We start from the raw sequence: 20,685 nt of genomic DNA, 5'->3' as shown, positions 1-20,685 counted from the left end.
AGAGTTCCACATGGTGGGGAGTGTTGATCTGCTGGGGGACAGGAGGTTCTGCAGAGGGGTCTGGGCAGGCTGGATCGATGGGCTGAGGCTGGTTGTGTGAGGTTCAACCAGGCTCACTGCTGGGTCTTGCACTTGGGTCACAACAACCCCGCACAGCGCTGCAGGCTTGGGGAAGAGCGGCTGGAAAACTGCCCTGTGAGAAAGGGCCTGGGGGTGCTGGCTGACAGCTGGCTGAACACGAGCCAGCAGTGTGCCCAGGTGGCCAAGAAGACCAACAGCATCTGGCTTATATCTGAAACAGTGTGGCCAGTAGGACCAGGGCAGTGACCGGTCCCCCTGTACTTGGCACTGGTGAGGTTTTGGGCCCCTCACTACAAGAGGGACGTTGAGGTGCTGGGGCATGTCCAGAGATGGGCAATGGAGCTGGTGAAGGGGCTGGAGCACAAGTGTTATAAGGAGGGAACTGGGGTTGTTTAGCCTGGAGAAAAGGAGGCTGAGGGGAGACCTTATCGCTCCCTACAGCTGCCTGACAGGAGGTTGTAGGCGGGTGGGGGTCAGTCTCTTCTCCCAGGTAACAAGTGATAGGACAAGAGGAAACGGCCTCAAGGGATGTTTAGGTTATATATTTGGAAAATTTTCTTCACCAAATGTGTGGTCAAGCATTGGAACAGGCTGCCTAAGGAAGTGGTGGAATCATCTTCCCTTGAAGTGTTTAACAAGCCTGTAGATGCAGTGCTTAGTGACATGGTTTAGTGGTGGACTTGGCAGTCCTGGGTTAATGGTTGGACTTGATGATCTTAAAGGTCTTTTCCAACCTAAATGATTCTACATCTGTTTTCTGTTACATGAAGAACAACCTCCTTTTGCTTGTTTGAACATAGCTTTCACAGGCTTTATCTAATGACCTCTCATTCTTATATTGGAGGAGAAGATGAACAGTCCATTTCTGCCCAGCCCCTCCAGATTACTCATGGTTTTATAGGCCCCTAAAATAATTTCTGCATCAACTCTTTATGAAGTTGAAGTCCTAAAGAGTCTGTATGAGTCTTCCTCATACGAAATTTTTCCATGTTGTCTCCCTGAATCTTTTCCAATTCTAGTAGACTCCTTTCTGACATGAATTGTCCTCATTGGGTAAAAAGCAGGATTAGAATCTGAATTTCCATGTGGATTTTAGTTCTAAGGATGTATGTTGGTCCCATCTAATATCTGCATTTCAACATGGTGGTTCTGAAGAGTATACTGTGTTGGTGATGTGAGGGTGAACTGCCCCTTTCCCTCGTTAGGTTATGCTTCATCAGTGTTTTAAGAAACAGGAAACCCAAAGGAAAATGGAGGCAAAAGCTCTAATTACATCATGATCGCAAATCCTTGAAAATGAGAGGGGGCTGATGACGTTTTTCAATGTGGGATATACTAATGACCTTAGCAGGTTTCATCTCTGAGCCAGTTTTACGAGCATTCCCTTCTGAGCTGTTTCAGCAGGACCTGCTAACCAAGCAAACACCTGCAGTAGATATGCAATGCACTAGGTAAACTCAGTTTGTTTTTTGAAGTCGAGTTTCAACCATCTGCAGCCATTTATTTTGGTTCCATCAGTTTGCATGAAAAACATTGTAAAAATGCAAAAGCCTACAACTGGCACAATGTTATTTTTTTGCCGCCAGTACATCCCAGAATGTGGACTCAGTGCCCTGGGGTGGTTTGTTGGTTTTTTGTTTTTTTTTTTTTTCTATGGGAGACTTCATTCCATAGCAACCAAAACACAATTGGATCCCAAACAACATCCTAAATATTAAAAGACTCTGGCTTGTCTGCTACTAATGGAATCCCCAGCTCCTATGTTACTTGTTAAAACCCTTAAGCTAACAAGGCACTCATACAAACTCTGGCCTTGGGCTGACACATACAAGAAAATCATCCAAACCCGATCAAACTCAGTTTAAAAATTGAACAATTAAAAAAATAAATAGCTGAAGCTTAAAAATAAAGACACAGCCTAAGGTTATGTTCATGATTTAAAAATTATTTGAAACCCTCAAAGTTTTCATGGCAAAGACAGTTTTTTAGCTTTACTACTAGCACTGGAAGTTACTCTCACTGTTACTTGGCTGAATAAGAAGAATTGCATACTGGCATCTCCCGAATAATTTTAAGAAGCAACTGTGGCATTAAGGACCAATAAAACTTGGGGTTGTTTCCATTAATAAACTTCACCGATTAAATGAGAGAGATAAGGAATAAAGGGATTAAAAAATGGAGGTCATTGTAAACAGGCCATTTAGACTATCTTTTCTTTACTTCTGAATCTTCTTTGGAAGTATGAAATGTTATTACAGTTTTCACATTTACAGACAAAACATGAACAAACAATGGCCAAACCCGCTGCCTGCAATTCTAGTCACTGGGCTTACAAAAGGAATCTGACTCTTTTTTTCACAGCTGACTTTTTTTCCAGTCTCACTTGTGTTTGGGAACAATCCACAAATCGGTGATTTAGGCTGCTCTGCGAGCCACCTAATCTTGACTCGTCTTCTAAATTCTTTTCAGTGCTAGCTGGATAATACTTGCATTGAGTTATAGCAGCCACGTGTAACCCCTTTTCCACTTCACCGGGCATGGAGGTGTTTCAGTTCCCTCAAACATTCTTCAATCTCAGCCTGAGAGTGGAAAATGCATTGGCTGTCTCATTTGTTCTAAATGCTCTAAACATTGTGCTAAAATGATTGCCTATTATTAGAAGCTTTGTGAGGCGTAAGTCCCCAAAACACTGTATTCAGCTGTCCTTTTCAGTCTGTGCCTGCTCACAGGAGTGTCTGCTGCTTCAGAGCCCACCACTCTCAAATATCTCACCAGACGAGGTCTAAGCCGCTTCGTTGTTGCCCTCCTGTTGGATTGTATTTGCCTGTATCTTTTCACTACCCTCACCTTGCATCATAGTTATGTTTTCCCACTGCATCACTTCACTAACTTGACCAGCAATCCTTGCTGGGACATCTGTACCATGTATTCATTTCTGACCCCAAAAGCTTGGGGAAGATTAGGCTGCTCCATGACAATACTGGTGCAATCCTATTTCTGTAGAAATAATAACAGTAATAAAGTAATGTGTACTCTGCAGAGGCTTTGCCAGATGTAATGTTGTGACTGGCTATTTATCAGAGATAGAGACTATTTATTTATAATGTTATCCATACCATCTTTTTCTTTTTCCCCAGGAAAAGGACAATTCTATCAAAGGTTTCTTTTATTAAAACCCAAGTCTCCACAGAGCTCTTCCACTTCCAGACACCATGGGAAATTTCTAGCCAGTCCTACTTTTTTCTTTATATATTCCTGTAGACCTTATTTGCCTGCTAATATTTGTTGCTGTGTGTGATGTTTTAGTCCTACTTAGTTCAAATTATAATTAAGGCACTTGGGAGACAACCCAACTTTCAACTACCACCTTTGCCAGAAATTTTGAGTACGCTCAGTTCTTGACCTTGAAACTGGGAGACAAAACCACTTCCTTTGTCATCTGGTGAGATTAGAGCATCATTTCTCAAGGCTTTACAACTCCTGTATCTCATTATATGTATGTGTGGTGCCAAATTTAACAGGATCTCTGTTGTTGGTACTTCTATGTGCTATCGTAACCTGAGCAATACTTACATAAGGTAGGACATGGTGTGTCTTCAGTAGAGGGTGAAAGTGAAGATGGCTCTTACCTTTCCTTGAGACTTCCAATGATAAATGTTGACGGGCTTTTCACAGTTAGGATTCTTGCAATCTTCTTTCAAGGGTGGCGTAAATTAGGTGCAAAAGAGGCCAGTGCATTGCAGAGTTGATGGTAGGACGCTGGCAAGAAGTTTGGCATCCCAGTTTAATTTGTAGTATTTATTTCACTGCAAAGTAGTTTCGTGGCAAGTAGTTTCTTACTGTCAAAGGCACTTTCCATTCACTTCATAAATTACTATGAGCTTTGACAAGTCCTTCAAATTTGGTTTCCCCTTTCTGCGCCCCAGTGTGTTACAAAAATGGCTTGATGGATATTTTGGAAGTTGACAGGCCAGTAGATCTTTCTGAACTAAAATACATTCTAGGTTTAGCAGCATCAGAGAAGCCAAGAGGTAGAAAAGGGAGTAACGTGCAATTGTATTCAAGGATGTTTTCTTCTACAGCAATAAACCGTGAACTTTTGCACATGATCTTTGAAGAGAGGGGAAATCTGGGTTTAAAAACAGTTCTTCCAATAATATTAGTCAAACTCTGTTGAAAATGTAACTTGTTCTGGCCTTTTTGTATATTTTTGGTTTATGACACTGTTTCATTTTATACATTTTTTATATATTTAATACAGAGAGATTCTTATTCATTGTTTTTTACTGTTATTTCCCTGTTGCCTTGGAATAATTTCCAGTAGTGTGTGCTTACTAACCCTGACTGTTAAGAAATAGTGACATTAGACTGACTTTTTGATTTTTGTAATCTCTGTCTTCCACTTGGTTTGTTTTTCTAGTTTTCTTTTTCAAATGTATCATTTATTTGGTTCATCGTTGTACATCAGGAAAGATGCCTTGATTTTTTTCTTTTTTTCATCAAACCAGAGCACATGGTCGTCTTATGAATCTGTGCTTTGATGTCATTAAAATTGCATTTTTTCCTTAAAAAAATATTTTCTTAAAGTTACCATTTCTTTTGACATAAATTTAATACATTAGACATCAGTTTTATTAATTAAGCTGGATGCAACATATAATAAAATGCAGTGAGGTCAGTGCCTAGCAAAGACTTTTATGAGAGAAGGCATTTGAAATGTGATTTTTAAAAGTATCTATTTATTTCCTTATCAGTGTTTCTAAAACCAGTTTGGCCCAACTGACAAGCTTGAGTGGACTCCTCAATTTAAATCTTAGTCCTAGTATATTATGGTGGTCTTTCAACTTCAGCTACTTTCCTGATGAAGGTACTGCTTGAACAGGTTCTGCTTGTGATAGTAAGCAGAAACGGGGCTTTTGGTAAGGTAATGAATCAGGTAAGGGCAAAGGGAGATCCTCAACATTTACTGGGTGTTTTTTGTCTGAACAGAATCTGAGTAGGAGCATCAGGGTGTGCCCCATGATCCAGATGAATAATGTTAATAATGCTTTAGAGGAAACCAGCATCTATTTTATGGCTAATCACCATCTAGGATATAAAGCCCTGCTGTTTTGAGTATGCAGTATTGGTCAAGACTTTGTCCCCCATGCTTTGTGAAGAGGGTCCTGTGATCTTCAGTATCCATCTGGATCATCAAGAGAAATCCAGATCAGATGAGTGTTTAATTTCTCATTTGAAGGGTGTCATTTCCAGTTTCAGCCTCACTTTCCATAATGCTGCACAGTCTTCTGGAGCTCAGTTTGACAGGGGAGTAAGGAGTTACCAGTCAGCAATATCAAAACTTTGTTCCCAGATTTTCATTCTTAGGTACTTAAAAAAAAAAATATATTAACGTGTGGAAATGTGAATATGAAAAATTACTTAGGTAAAAGGAGAAACTTTTCTTAAAATTAGTGTTCTAGAATACCAGCAGATGGAGAACATAACCCAGTCCCAGATATATGCCTACTGAGAATCCAATCCATTTTGTCCTTTGCTACTGTTTTGCTCTATAAATCTAAATTGAGGCTTTTCTTGTTTTTTCTTTCTTAATTTCATTTGCTACCTTGGCACTGCAGATTGTATGACTGTACATCTTCCATAAAGTGCCTTGAGACATCTCATCCTGATAAGGTGCTAATTAAATGGAAGTTGTTGTTAAAGTGAGACAGTGAGTAAGAGTTCAGCACTACCTGGTTTATACACTAGTTTAGTTGATGACTATAGCGACACTAAACAGGAAAGCTTCAGAAACTTATGGAATCACAAAACTTATGCTAACTTATATTAGATAGCTCTCAAAAATGTATTGATTCAGTTTGGATGTATACTGAAATGCCAGGAATGGATCTTAGGTAAGATCTCTTGAGTCACTGACAGTGTGTAAAAAATACCCAGCAGTTCTAAGGTTTTGGGGATATAGCTCGTTCTTCCTGCCTTCAGCACAGTGAGAAATTTCACGAAAACTGTCCTCATCTTAAGTCTTCTCTTTTGTAGCTGCATTGCATGTTTTGTAGTGTTAAGACTTTTTATAACAAAAAAGGTTTTATGATTGGCTTTTACTGAGATCCAGCTGAAATTCTAAGGTCCAAGGAAGGTAATCATTTGACAAATTTATGTATTTGTACCTATAATCTCCTAACAGTTCCTAGAATCATATTTCACATTTGGCCTGTACGGCTTTCTTTACATAACAATTTAAGGTCACTTAGAATGCATCATTAAATGTGACCTTCCTGAAATTGTAATTGCAATCAAAAAGGTGTTATTTGTTCTGAAAGCTGTAAGAAGACACAATCACTTACATTTATCTAATGCTTTGTAAACAAAGCTTCACTCTTGGGATAGTCAAAATAATGTCTTTAGATAAAAGTGACGATAACAACTTACTAGGTAGTGACAGGATGAGGTAAACACCCTAAAATCTGAAGGCTTTATGTGAGTAATTTTTTTTTAATAATTGTGTGTTTGTTAAAATTGGGTGTATAGCTTAATGCTAAGGTAAGTGGAGTAAGGAGACTAACTTCATAAATTGCTTGAGGGACATAAATTTATTTTTTCACTGAGATGAAAAAAGAAAAAGAAAATGGTAAACAGATGAGTTGTGATTTGTGTTTTGAATTTGGTTTAAACTCTGGAGGGATTTTGTCAGTTGTTCAATTAGTTTTTGCCATGCTACATATAAAAAAATCCAAAAATGTAGTATTTGGTTCTGTATTTCAGCAGTATTGGGAGCACTGGTTTGTAACAGTCCCAGATTTGGCTGAACTAGGTCTGCTACATAAAGAAGGCTGGAAAAGGTGAGGCAGCCCGTTTCCATGCTTAGATCTGAAGCTGGAGCTAGGAGACATGGAGAGACAGTCAGAAGTCAGAGACACACAAACCAGAACTGACATGAAGGGTCAGGTCAGGGACCTGAAAATTCACAAATCTCTTAGTCTTTTCTGGAATGAAAGGTGCTTCAGAAAGACTGCTTTCTCCAGTCTGTCTTGCTTCTCTTCCTTAGTTATGCATTGCAGAGGTGGTAGTAGCTGTGGCCTCAATGGCTGGACAAAGGTGACTTCACTTGCTGTGCCTTGAGAGTGGCTTGACCATTTGGTAAATGTATCTTCAGTAACATTAGCTCAGAAGGACCTCTTCCCCTTGTATCTGTCATCTAAGAACTAAGGATTTTTATTTTGGCATGTTAGAAAGATCAATGGAAGTGATAGTTGGAAATGACACAGTCACAGCATGTCATAGCAAAATCCAAGAACAAAAATCAAATGGAAATTTGGGAGTTGGCTTTGAATCTGCTGCTGTTATCAGAGTTCGGGTCTTGCTTTAGTATTTTCTCTGCTCTCTACAGGACCTGCACCTTTCCATCATCTTGTCTTCTTAGTGATGGATATTGTATTTGCAAAAAGAAAAAAAAATACATTATTGTGAGAGAAGGAGGCTCAGTCTAGTTTTTTCCTCAGCGCTGTTTTCAGGACCTGAAATCTTTTAGATACAGGGGCCCAGAGCTGTTACATGATGACAGGATCGATTCAGTCAATCAGAGGGAAAACCTACTGTCAGATTCTCAGACCTTTAACCTGCTCCTCAGAATTATTAGAACTCCCAAATCTCTTTGCAGGCCTTTTCTATTAGACAGATATTCCCATGTTTTGATTTTTTTCCTCCAGAAGTAATTTTTTTTATAATTACCTTCATTGAACTGCACTTACCATCTGTGAAGTGAGAGGCACTTAAATGATTTATTAGCCTGAGTTCCTAAAATGTGCTGAACAGCATGGGATTGATCTGGCTAGTGACAAATACAGTATACATGACAATGGATAGGTGGCCAGTGTTTGATGGAGCATTGTGCTGCTCTGGTGGGGGCTTGCTCTGCAGGAGTATGTTGGCTCTCTTCCAGTTGTACAGTAGATCAATAAAGGGCAGGTGTGCCTTGGCTCAGAAATACAAAGAAATATCTTGAAGCACAGTTCTCTTGAAAAAAAATCATGGGGCCCTGTAGCTCTTGTTTCTGAAATAAGTCCCCATATAATTCTCTAAAAAGCAAAGAAAACCTTTCTAGAGTCCAAAAGTTGATTCAGATTCTTTCTTCTCTGTGCACTGACTGAAATCCTGAAGGCCGAGTTTGGGCCTCACTTTGTTTCTTCTCTTGCAGATAGTATCCGTGATATGTAAGATGCTTTCCACAAACCTTTCCTCAACACTGTACAACATTGTTCGTGTTCAGTGGGGTTCAGCAGAGGTAGCACAGTATGGAGCAGAAAGCTGAGCCATGTGGATCTAGCGATGAACATAATTAGAAGTCAGCGAAAGGTTGTAGGTACAAGCACACTTAAGGAGGGAAATACGCTTTCTAGCTAAGCAGGATTGGGAAGGAGGAGTATCTGCCTTTCATGCAAACAAAATCTTGTCTGTGGTAATAATAGGCAAGGGCTCCTGACTTGCATCTCTGCATTCTCATCTGACGAGCAGAGGCTGTGAGACCCTGCTACTCACAAAGCTGCATTTTGTTTCCCCATGTAGCAGACACTCACAAATTCTGCTGACCTCAGAACTCAGCAGGAGCTGAGATGAAGCAGCTCAAGACCTTCACAACCGTGAGGTGCCACCAAGCAGCTGATCTCGCAGAAGCAAGTGAGCACAGGTGAACCTGCTCTGTGCAGGTAGCCTGGAGGATCTTCACAGGAACATTGGCAAGGAATAGAAGGTTGCAAAGCTAACTACTTCAGTGGTGTGCTCCTGATAGAGGTTAAGCATCTGCCTTCCTCCTTCTCTCAGCACAGACTGAGAGAGTAAAAACATCCAGTGCAGACACTGTGTTAATCTTTCTCTTCACCCCACAGTTTAATGTATGCAGAGAAACACGGGACTGAGCTTAGAAAGAATAACAGAAGGGATGTGCATGTGTTGGTTTAGTCCAAGCCATGGAATAGCTTGGACCAACACTGTGATTTAACAAGCTGGGTTCCAGATCTGGCTGTATGTTGCGATCGCAAATAGAAACTGTGCTGAAGCTGGCAGGGAAGATGATGTGCAGGACTCTCCGGGAATGGTTTGTAGTAGCTGATAGCTCTGTGGCTGAAATGATGCAAGTCGACAGGAATCAGCTTCAAACCCACCCGACGGCTTTTCTGTGGCCCCAGCACTCCCCTGCAGCCTTGGGCAATACAGACCAGATGCGTGGTGTCCTGCCTGGCAGGGGAGGCACTGGCATGGGGTGGGCACACAGCAAAATCAGGCAGCAGATGAGCCAAGCAGGAACTGAGAGGGAAAGGAGGTGGGAGGAGATGTTGGAGGGCTGCATGGAGAGGATGGAGTTGGTGGGGGAGTTCTTCCCATGTCTTGGATTCAGTGTTACATGTGTGAGATAGTTAATGGCCTGGAGGCAAGTAGGAGGAAAACCCCACCATGAGGAAGTTATGCAAGATGTAGGGTCTGATCTGGGCTCCTGAAATTTCTGGGATTCAGCTGTCATTCCAAGCTGTACAACCTAGCATAGCTGTCACTATGTTTGTGCTCAGATGACCTTGAGCTAAGTTTTGGAATCTGGTAGACACTCATGTCTACCTAGGTACTGGGTGCTTGTCTTCTACTTGTGATTGTTCTTAGCAGCCCAGTTGCACCACTTGAATCACTATGCACCTCACCTGCCAGACCACAGCTGCTGATGAATTTGTTCCTCCACTTTTTTGAGAGTTCTCTCTCTTAAAATAAAGTTCTCTTGTCTAACACTACCTGCACTGTAGCTGTTTCTCCTCTACCTGTTCTTTTTCTATCCTGTGCCCGGTTTTCAAGGTACCCAAAATGAGGCACCAATGCAATTGAATCAGGCCTACAATCTGGGCTGCCCTGAGCTTGGAGTTAGTTCAAACTCAGACCCATGTTTATGAGGGGGGAGGTCAGACTTGGTTACCTTCAGGAAACACAAAAAGTACCAGGAAAAGAAAACCTCGGGTAATGTTCCTCTTTACTGGCTGATTTATCCATATGCCCTGAAGAGCGGTATGTGGCCAAATGGAGCTGGTGAGAAGCAGAGACAGATGGCAACACGTGATATGGAAGGAACACAGGGTTTTGCACCCAGTCAGAGATGCAAAACCAGAGCCCTGAATACTCACAATTATTTTGGTGTAGTTGACACAGTCTGATTCATTATCCAAATATCAGGATTTAGGCCAGCCTCTATTCCAAGGGTTAATTTTGGTTTCCTCTTTATTTTGAATCTGGCCTTCTTCTATAAAATGCTATTCCTTCTGACCTCCAAATGAGTAGGCCCATTCATGGCAGACAAACAGCCCAGAGGAGCCAAGTGGTGAAGAGGACAGATCTTTGCAGGTGGCAGGCCAGGGCACAGAGCAGCAACATTATGCTGCACTGAAAACTTTAAAGGGTCTTTCAGCCAAAACTCACATCTCGTCCCTTTCATTTCAGAGATCCTCTCCTGGCTCCTTCCGAGACTACAGCCTGGGCTGTAGAGGCTGAGGTACCAGTGTAGGTGTGTTTGCTGGAGACACTGAGCCGTGTCAGCATCGAAGTCAGGTGAGAGGTGCAGGAGCCTTAAGGAGCCCTTCCCTGGTGACTGCCCGAGCTCAGCAGGGCTGGCGTGGCAGGCTGGAGCCGGGGCTCTGCGCTGGCGGCAGGGTGAGCAGTGAGGCAGGATAGCTGCCAGCTTTGTTCAGAGTTCACTCGCGGTGCTTGCTGTCCTCGGATTCAGAGGGCTTGAGAGTTCAAGGGAGGAAAAAAAACCCAAACCACAAAGAAGTGAGAAAGGGTTAGAGAAAGAGAGCAAAATATTTTTAAAGCTCTGCAACGTCAGCCCATGAGTAATGAATCTACAGGGCACAATCCAGTTTAAACTGGCTTTGGGAAACTGAGGATAGCTCACTTATGCTTAATAATTAAAGGAATGATACGCTTTCCTACTCGCTGCACTAAAGATGAGTGAGGTTTTATCTCTGCACTGCTAACAGTGCCAGTGACATGTTCATAATGCTGTAACACGTTTCTCTGCACATACAGCGGAGGAGAGGGCTTGTGGCAATGGGCCAGAATCACTTAGATCACTTTACCAGGGGCACACCAGAGACCAGGGGACCCCATCAAGGAGGCGCTTTTTCCAGTCCGTAGCACCCCATGTTGTGACATTCCTTGCACTGTTGTCCCCCTGCATTACTTCTGACGACACAAAAAATGATTGTTGTCTTTAGATATAAAAATCAGTTTAACTCAAGCCAGGGTCAAACTGCTGTCAGTGTATTCAGATGTATGTTTCAACTTAGTTTTGTCACCCTGTGAGTTGGAAAATTGCAGCTCTGGGTGAGGTGAAATCAGGGTTATAAACTTTCCTTGTGAGCAATTGAGTATGAAACAAAATCTGATTTGCTCAGATACAGGTAACATTGGGTGGCTTTTTTTCTCTTCTTTAAAGTGCAATCCTGCTTCTCCATGTTGGCTTTAAATAATTCAGTTTGGCAAAGCAGGAGGGCTTGAGAAATTTCAGAAATAATGCATGCAAAAGCCTGGCTTTTATACTCCTGATGTCTACGGGATTCTGCAGCATCCTGGCGTGATGTGTGGGTGTGTGTGTACATGTGCTTTTTTTGTACTCGCATGCATACTCACACACCCGCTCTCTCTGTATGAATTGATTATGTTACCCAAATACCTCCTAGGGATCTCTCTCTCTTTCTGTGCCTCTGGTACAATTTGTTCTTGAAATTACTCTTGGAATTGTACAGTCCTGTGTAAAACACCCCCACACTGATACAGATACAGATTGGAAGTTGATAAGCATTAAAATGAAGTGGTGTTTAAGTAATTGTTTTTCTGCGGTCAGAATATTTTCTCCTGATCATTCATTTCTCAGGAGTGATGTAGGTCCTGTCTTGGGCCAGGAGGAAGAACTAGATGACCCCACATGAGGTCCCATAAAGCCTGTGAATCTGCAATTTTGAACACAGAAAAACTGGAGGTGTCCCAACAGAGGCCAGGTTATCACTCCCCAGTTCCACACCTCTGAGACACAGGCCAGTCTCCGCTCATGGCACAGGTGCCATAGTTGGTTATCATAGGCGTTCATGCAGAGTTTACAACGTCTTATCCCAGAGGAACCAAACAGGGACAGCACAGGGCCAAAAGATGGGACTGCTGGACAGGAGGGATGCAGAAACCAAGGAAACAAAGTGGAGAAGCTCCTCAAAAGGCAACAATTTTTTTTGTCAGCGTAAGGAGAGATGTAAAGACAAGCCTGTGCAGAGGGCTGAACTTGTGGACTCTCAGTTCTCTGTGTCAGTCACCATTTCAAGTATTGCTTCCTCATCTCCTGGGGCAGGACACCTGCTGACTGATTGAACCTTACAATAATATATTGCCCACCTTGGTATGTTAACTTCTCACCTAGCATATTATTTCTGGTTTATGGAATTAATCTTTCAAAAACTGTCAGTGTCTCTTCTCCCGCTCAAAACACTATTGCGTTTAGCCTTTGTTCTGCTGATAGCATAGACAGTGTGTTGTATTCAGCAGTGCTAAACTGTACATGCTGAACATGACCTAAATGGTAGTTAAAGGTGGCAGCATCTCCCGAGGTACTGAGTGCACCCAGGCACAAACTCTGGTTTTGTACCTTAATGCTGCTGCCAGAACATTGCTGATGCCTCTAGCATGGAATAAATATTAGCCATTGGGTATTTCTCCCAGAATGTCTTCTCCTGTACATAGTGGAAATCACCCCATATTTATCTAACTTGTGCATAAATGTAGTGGCTGGTATGTGGGGAGAATCTCACAGGTCCTCCGAGTTTCTGAAATATGCCTTTAGTTGATGTCCTCGCCTAATGAAAACATTCCGGTTTTCTCACTTCAATTAGATTTCTGGTATTTTCTATCATTGTTTTGTTCTCATACTATTTTACACAAATGGCATCTATTCTGTTTGCCATCCTTCTATCTGACTTGTTCTATTCCCTGCTGTGCCCTTTATGTGAGGATACATGATTTCCGTGGCTTTGTCCTTAAAGAAGCATCGGCCAAAGCTGTTTGTGCCTCTGTACCTGTTTGTTTTCCTGTGCTCTCCAGTTTAAAAGCCTGCTCACAACCTTCCTGATTTTAAATACCCACAAGACTATAGTGTGATGAGTCAGAGACATCTGCCCCTCTGGCATGGGCCCCCTCTCTTCCAGAAGCATCCCTGGTTCCTCACAAATCTGCTCTTTCAACCGTCTTCTCAGCCAGGTATTAAACGTTGGCTTTTCTGCCTCTCTTTCCAGTCCTGCATGGGGTTACTGGGAGTGTTTTCAGAGAATATTCATTGTTTGCACTTTACTTCCCCAGAGCCTAAATTTTGCTTCCAGAATCTTTCCTGCCCTTCTGTGTATAATTTGTGCCAAGATGGACTAGGCTTGTCCCCAGTACCTCCTGAAAGCCAATTCAGACTTGTGTGAGATCTGCTGCCTTAGTCTTGGCAGTCAAGTCGCCATGTAATCCTCTCTGGGGTCGCAGCCCCACCTGCCTACTTGTTGATGGTAGGAATGAGCTTCAGGCCTGAATTATGGTTTTACAGAGGTGCCTTACTGCTGGCAGGAAACTGATGTCTTAGTATGCAAAGAGGCCAGGTTTCAGATGTGTGTTTTTGCTTGGCATTCCCTGATGTGCCGGCTCTTGTGTCTCGCCATCAAGTCCTTGCTAATAGTGTGCAGACATGGACCCTTGCTTAATACTCTGCATTTCAGTCTCAAGCCTGGATAGGCCGATGGCTAAGTGCCTTTCTTGAGCGCTGGCCCAACTGATTTGGAACCAGAATCAAGATTTGGAAAGACTTCTGTATTGCTTTTGGCAATGAAGGCCATCCACTGTACGTTCTGACTTCTAGATGTCTGACAGCACTCCTGGAGCAGTAACCCTTACTAAGTTGCTCTACGAGGAGAAACCTCCAGCAGATGGGCACTAGGATCTCATGCACAACCTCCACCTTGCATGCTCTTGGGAGGTGTCACAACTTCTCATCATCAGCTCTGCGTGGTTAATGCCTGGCATCTCCTGTGTAGCATGATTTGCAGCTGAGCTCTGAACTGAGCATGTGGACGTATCCAAGGCAGCTCATGCGTTCTGGTGGTCATTGGTTTGCCACATGATTCAGTTGTCCAGCACGTGTGCTGTAGGTTGAGTGTAGCACATGGGCTCTACCTGGTTTAGAATTTTTGACAATATCCCATAGGCGTGTATGGATGGTTTGATTTTATAATGAGTTGATCTGTAGTCAGACATATTTAAATCAGAAGACCATTTTAATCAAGACTAATGTGGAATTTATGGTGTTCTGTAGTTTGCAGTCACTTCAAGGCCTGCAAGGTCTTCTTATTTTCTGTGACAAATCTATGTTGCGTGCAACTGCAGATTTTTACATTTTTTCTCCCTCCTTTAGCTGTACTCTGTTCCCTTCCTCCAAGCACCAGACTACGTACGAAGTACCTAGTAGAATCCTACCAGCTATGAAGACTCATTTGAATTCAGCACACCCCATTGTCCTGCTGAGTGTTCTATCAATGTGCCAACTTTGCTGTATTAACCCAGGAGCAAGGGAAACTGCAAGTCAGTCAATCCTTGGGCTACAACACGTTTATTTTATTTAATGAAGTTTTAGTCATTTTATGGAAGAACTGGGCTGCGGTTCCAGCTGAGCCCTTTTGAACCTGCGAATTCCTCTCTGCTGCACACCTCTGGGGTGTGCAGCCAAAAATGTAAATTAATTAAGACAAAGAGGAGAGATATTCCTGACATGGTTATTCTTCTGTCTTGTTAGGGCACTGATGCTCAGGCAATACTGGGAGAAGCTGCAATATTATCACTTCACTCATCACAATAACATTAGTCATTTTCTTGGGGAGATCTGTGGCAAGTAGCTGTTGACCACCTTAACAGTTTCTAGAATTTCTGCCTCTCAGCAAAATCACCCTTTCCTGCAGTACTTTGGTATGCAATATCATAAATTAACTAATGAGATTTTTTTTTTTCCTTCTGGACATATCTAAAACATCAAAGGTATTTTGCTGGAAAAATAAGTCAAGAAACAATGGGTCAAAATTGGAGAGGTGCACAACTGGCATATCCCTGTGATGACTGTGGCCCAACCACATTGCTTTTTTAACTTTGCCATCCTTCTCTGTCTCATGTAATCATAAATAAGTTAAGTGCTTTGCAATCTGTGGACTGTGTTTTTTCACATGACCACCATCTGAGCTGCTATTTCTCTGGCCTTTTGTACCTCTCTTTGTTGTTTGGGTTACTGGTAGTTGTCTCTCTGGTGGTGTTTGATTTTAGTTTTCTCTCTTGATTCCACAACAAGTAACACCTAGAAACTTTCCCTAATTTTATCTTCAAGGTTTACACTTCTCTTAGCCCTAAAAAACATATCTGAATTCTACAGTTTATTCTTGTCAATACACTGTATTTTGCATTTAAGAAGTGAGTGCTAGTCTACAGGAGGAGATTTTAGTCAGGAATAACTCTGGATTATCACTCCACGGATGCTCACATTTAGGGCTCATTGCTCTTTGGAAATGGATGCAGATTATTTGCACTGTTATTCCAGAATCTTTCTTGCCAGGGAGTCCTGAGGCATCCTTTAAGTTTCCCCCCTCCTATTTGAACTCAGTGTCCTGTGTTAAACAAGCTTTAATTTCAGCCACCATCAAACATGGTTTCCTTTTCAGCTGACATTTCTTCTTGGTGCAATGGAGGTGTGTTGGAGACAGGTCTGTCAGACTGGTTGTGTGTTAAGTGCTTCCTGAAGTTGAAGGAAACCACTCCAATGACTCCAAGGACTATTGGGCCAGTCCCTGAGAGCACTGAACCAAACAATAACCAGGCTACCACTTCCTTAACCCTTCTTTTATTGTATTCCTTATCCCTGTATATTACCAGAATATCTTTCTTTTTTTTTTTTTTTTTTTTTTTTTTTTTTTCTGAGTGGTGGGTTGCTTTTTTGGCTTTTATGCTTCTAAGATGAGAACAGGTAATTTTGAACACAGAGTCACTCTCTCATGCCTAATTTACAACATTTTTACCCCCCAGCTGAGGACAGTGAGTTCTGAAGCTTCCTGCAGGCCTTGGTTCGGTGTGTATCAGTCTGATGTGCTGCTCCACTTGGCTTGCTCTGCTCATGGGTAATTTGCTAAGTGATAATCATGGCCTGCAAGGAATGCCAACCCTGTCGTTCACGCTGTTCCAGTTCATGGCTTCATTTTGTCTGGAAAAGCCACAGTGTCAGCTAGCTACTAGTGGACTTTCTAGCTTTCCCTGCTTAAAATAGGCGCTTGTCTCTTCAACTCTTTTGTGTAAGTGAAAGACATTGTACGAGGTTTTAAAATTGAATTTTTAAAAATTTTATGTATTAAATCTGAGGCGATATTCTCTTCATTCCATGATCTGGGAGAAGATATGTGTATCACAGGTTGGTTTTGGTCTGTGGAGCGTGGAAGCCTGCCCGTGAATTAGATTGTCAGAACTCAGAGTGGTTTGAAATGGGCTTATAGGTAAGGGTGAAAGAAAGAGAGAAAAACAAGTAGCTAAAAGCACAGAGGAATCAGAAATGCTAAGAAGCAGTAAATCCTGACTTCATTCCAGCAGTGAAAATCTGCTTATCTCAGTCCCCCATCCATGTCAAAATACTTGCATTAATTTTCGTTACAAGGAAAACTGAAGCTTTAAAATTACATGATCACAGTAATAGCCAGTTTGGCAACATCCTGACCACTGCTCTCTAGCCCTTTCCTCTTCTCCTGTGAGCTTTTTGTACCTCTGTAATCCCACCCTTATACTAACTGTTCCCATTCCCATTTGCCTTTTGCCTTTCATCTACCATATGTGCCTCATAGCTCCTCTCATCTCTAGTAACTTTCCACGTCCTTTAATTTTAATTTTCACCAAGGAAAGGGATCCACCAGTGCTGAAATGGGAAGTTCAGCTAATGCAGCTATGCAATGGCAACTTGTTTATAACTTGTTCAACTTTTGCTAGCCTAGGCTGTTGCTTTAAGGGAAGGCATAGGGACACCATGAGACTGGAGAGGTGAAGTCTTACTGCACATCACTTAAAGGTAAGACTTGCACCCCTGGAGTATACAGGGCTTCTGGCTCTTCAGGCACCTCAACTGGCAGTGGTCTGAAGTGGACTTTAAAAAACATTTTCTGGTCAATTCAGTGAGACCTGACTGAACTTTGCTTACATAATCTTATGCTATGTTGTACTTACGACCCTACTGGAAAGATCTGGAGGGTGTGTCTGCAGTGTAGTTTTGACCCCTCTCCATGGATGGCCAATACGCATGGTTACTGGGGGACAGTCAGTGATGGATAAGCAGGAACATTCAAAACTATTATTTCTCTTCTAATCACGGCCCAAAGGAAGCTGTGGGGAAAAAGAAAATCTCTTGCTGCAGGAATGATTGTCAGAAGGTGTCTGACAAACGAGATTCACTTCCAGCATTTGTTACTGTGCAGTAGATTCAATAGCAATTTTGGGGAGGGTTGCTTTGATTTGAGTGTGCACAGTGCTCATGGAAAACCAGGCTTCAGAGGTGCCTTGTGTCTGTCCCAACCTGGCAGTGTGCTAGAGCTCCTGGGTTTCCAGACTGGAGCTGGGAAGATGTAGAAGTGAGTAACCTTTGGAGGATGGTGCTGGTTTAGTTCCTTGTTGAACAGCAGGTCTATTTAGTTGCTTACAGACACTTGGGCTCTGTAGAATATAGATTCAGACCTATGTTTGCTCAGTTCTCCCTCTTCTGCCTTTCCACACTAACATTCATCAGGGTTCTAAAAACTCATTAAAACTTTTGTGTGCAATTAGTAAGAGCAACAGACTGCTTTCGTGAGTGAGGAAGCAAAAGACATAGGAAGGACCAAGGTCAACAGCATCAGGCTTTTGGGTGCTTCTCTCTTGCTGTTGTACAAAGTGCAGCACAGCTGGAAAAGCCTCCAGGAGGTATGTCATAATCTGGCTTAAACAAACAGGGCTCCTGTAACATCACTGGGAAGATACCAGTTTAGGCCAGCTGGGAAGCTGGTCGTAGCCCTTTGGACCCTGTGCATAATCTGAGCCTCTCTGCACAGCACAAGAGATTTTCTTTTGAAACTGTCTGCGGGAACATGAGATGCAGATGCGTTCTGAGCCATGTTGCGCTGGAGCAGGAGCAAGGCTGGCTCACTGCTCCCAGGTGTGACCGTGCGCCCTGCTCCCTGGATGAAGAAATAAATAAAAAGGCAAAAGCCCCGGCTGCGGTGCAGGCAGGTGCGGGTGGGTGGGTGGCAGTGGTGCGCTGTGGACTTGGTGCGATGCGGTGTGGGCTGGTGGCTGTGGTGCGATGCGGAGCAGTGATGTGGTGCGGGCTGGTGGCTGTGGTGCAGTGCAGAGCAGTGGTGCGGTGCAGTGCAGTTCAGACCCGGTGTGATGCGGTGTGGGCTCGTGGCTGTGGTGCAAAGCAGAGCAGTGGTGCAGTGCAGTTTGGACCCAGTGCGATGCGGTGCAGTGTGGACTGGTGGCTGTGGTGCGATGCGGAGCAGCGGCGCGGTGCAGTGTAGGACTGCCTACAATGTGGTGCGGGCTGATGGCTGTGGTGCGATGCGGGCTGATGGCTGCGATGCGGGAGGGCTGGTGGCTGTGGTGCGATGTGGTGCAGTGTGGACTATTGGCTGTGGTGTAATGAGGAGCAGCGGTGCGGTGCGGGCTGGTGGCTGTGGTGCAATGCAGAGCAGCGGTGTGGTGCAGTGTGGCTGTGGTGCGATGCGGTGCATGCTGGTGGCTGTGGTGCAATGCAGAGCAGCGGTGTGGTGTGGTGCAGTTTGGACCCGGTGCGATGCGGTGTGGACTGGTGGCTGTGGTGCGATGCGGAGCAGCGGTGCGGTTTAGGACTGCTACAATGTGGTGCGGGCTGGTGGCTGCGGTGCGATGCGGTGCAGTGTGGACTGGTGGCTGTGGTGTGATGAGGAGCAGCCATGCGGTGCGGGCTGGTGGCTGTGGTGCAATGCAGAGCAGCGGTGCGGTGCGGGCTGGTGGCTGTGGTGCAATGCAGAGCAGCGGTGTGGTGCCGTGTGGCTGTGGTGCAATGCAGAGCAGTGGTGCGGTGCGGTGCGGGCTGGTGGCTGTGGTGCAATGCAGAGCAGTGGTGCAGTGCAGTGCGGTGCGGGCTGGTGGCTGTGGTGCAATGCAGAGCAGTGGTGCGGTGCAGTGCGGTGCGGGCTGGTGGCTGTGGTGCAATGCAGAGCAGCGGTGCGGTGCGGTGTGGCTGTGGTGCGATGCGGTGCATGCTGGTGACTGTGGTGCAATGCAGAGCAGCGGTGCGGTGCGGTGCAGTTCGGACCCGGTGCGATGCGGTGTGGACTGGTGGCTGCGGTGCGATGCGGAGCGGAGCAGCGGCGCGGTGCAGTGCAGGCCTGCTACAATGTGGTGCGGGCTGGTGGCTGCGGTGCGACGCGGAGCAGCGGCGCGGGGCGGGCCCGGTGCGGCGGCAGCGAGCGCTGGGCGGCGGCGGGCGCGCGGCTGCCGGTAACACTAGAGGTCACTCTGTGACCAGGGATGGAGCCTGGCGTCCGGGGCCTCCGGGAGGTCAGCGGCTGCTAATCCGTATAAATTGCTGAACTACAAGCAAAATTTGTACCTAATTATGAAGCGCTTTGATGCGGCATTGCTTCTACCCTAACTTCAGAGTGCCGATTTCCGACCGGGGGAAAAACCCACCCCGAAGTGGCGGGCTGGGAAGAGCCCCCCGAGCAAGGCCGGGGTGTCGGGCACAGGCCGGGGACCGTCACAAGGGCCGGTGGGGACCGTGCGCCCCGCAGCCCTTCCGAGCGGGATCTACCTGCTCCCTCCTCCGCACCGCTGTCAGCTGCCTTATCGGCACGGTCAGGAATTCATTTAGCTGATGCTGCCTAGCAAGCCTAGGGGTAAAGATGGATTTAACACAGTCACTAGACATCTGTGTGCTAAACTCACTGGCTGTGGAACCTATATCAAACGGATTTAATTTTATTCCCTAATAATCCCCTTTCTCTCAAACAGGTCAGACGAGAGAGGCTGCTGCTACTGCCGCAGCTCCCAGCTTCGCTGGTGGCGATGTTATTGGTTTCAGGGCTGGTCAGTCATGCAAGACATCTGTCTCATCTTGGTGAAAAGTTTTCCTTTTAATATTATTTTATTGAACTTGTTCACTTTGGCCACTCAAAAAAAGAAGGCATCTCTGCTTTTCAGTTCCCTGAAACACCTCTGTGAAAGTTATTCTGAGGGAAAGATTTCAATGATTTCTTCTCCTACCCCTGAAGAGACAGATAATTTTGGCTCAGCTGAACCTACCTGGAAGTTGGCTGCATAGTTATTAATTAATTCTGTTCGAAAAACAAGAATAAGAAAAACAGTTTAAAAAATTTTAACCTTTTCCATTGCAAAATATACCTCATTTTGACCAATAAAGAAAGCATGTTCTCACCCTTCCCCCAGCCTCCCAAAGGACCAAAGGTGAAACACCTGATATAAGACTGAACAAAACATTTTAGTTGACCTAAAGCATTTTTCCTA

This window comes from Falco punctatus (genome assembly GCF_963210335.1).
Source record: "Falco punctatus genome assembly, chromosome: 7".
In the NCBI taxonomy this organism is placed as follows: Eukaryota; Metazoa; Chordata; class Aves; order Falconiformes; family Falconidae; genus Falco; species Falco punctatus.
This window is presented reverse-complemented; position numbering follows the sequence as displayed.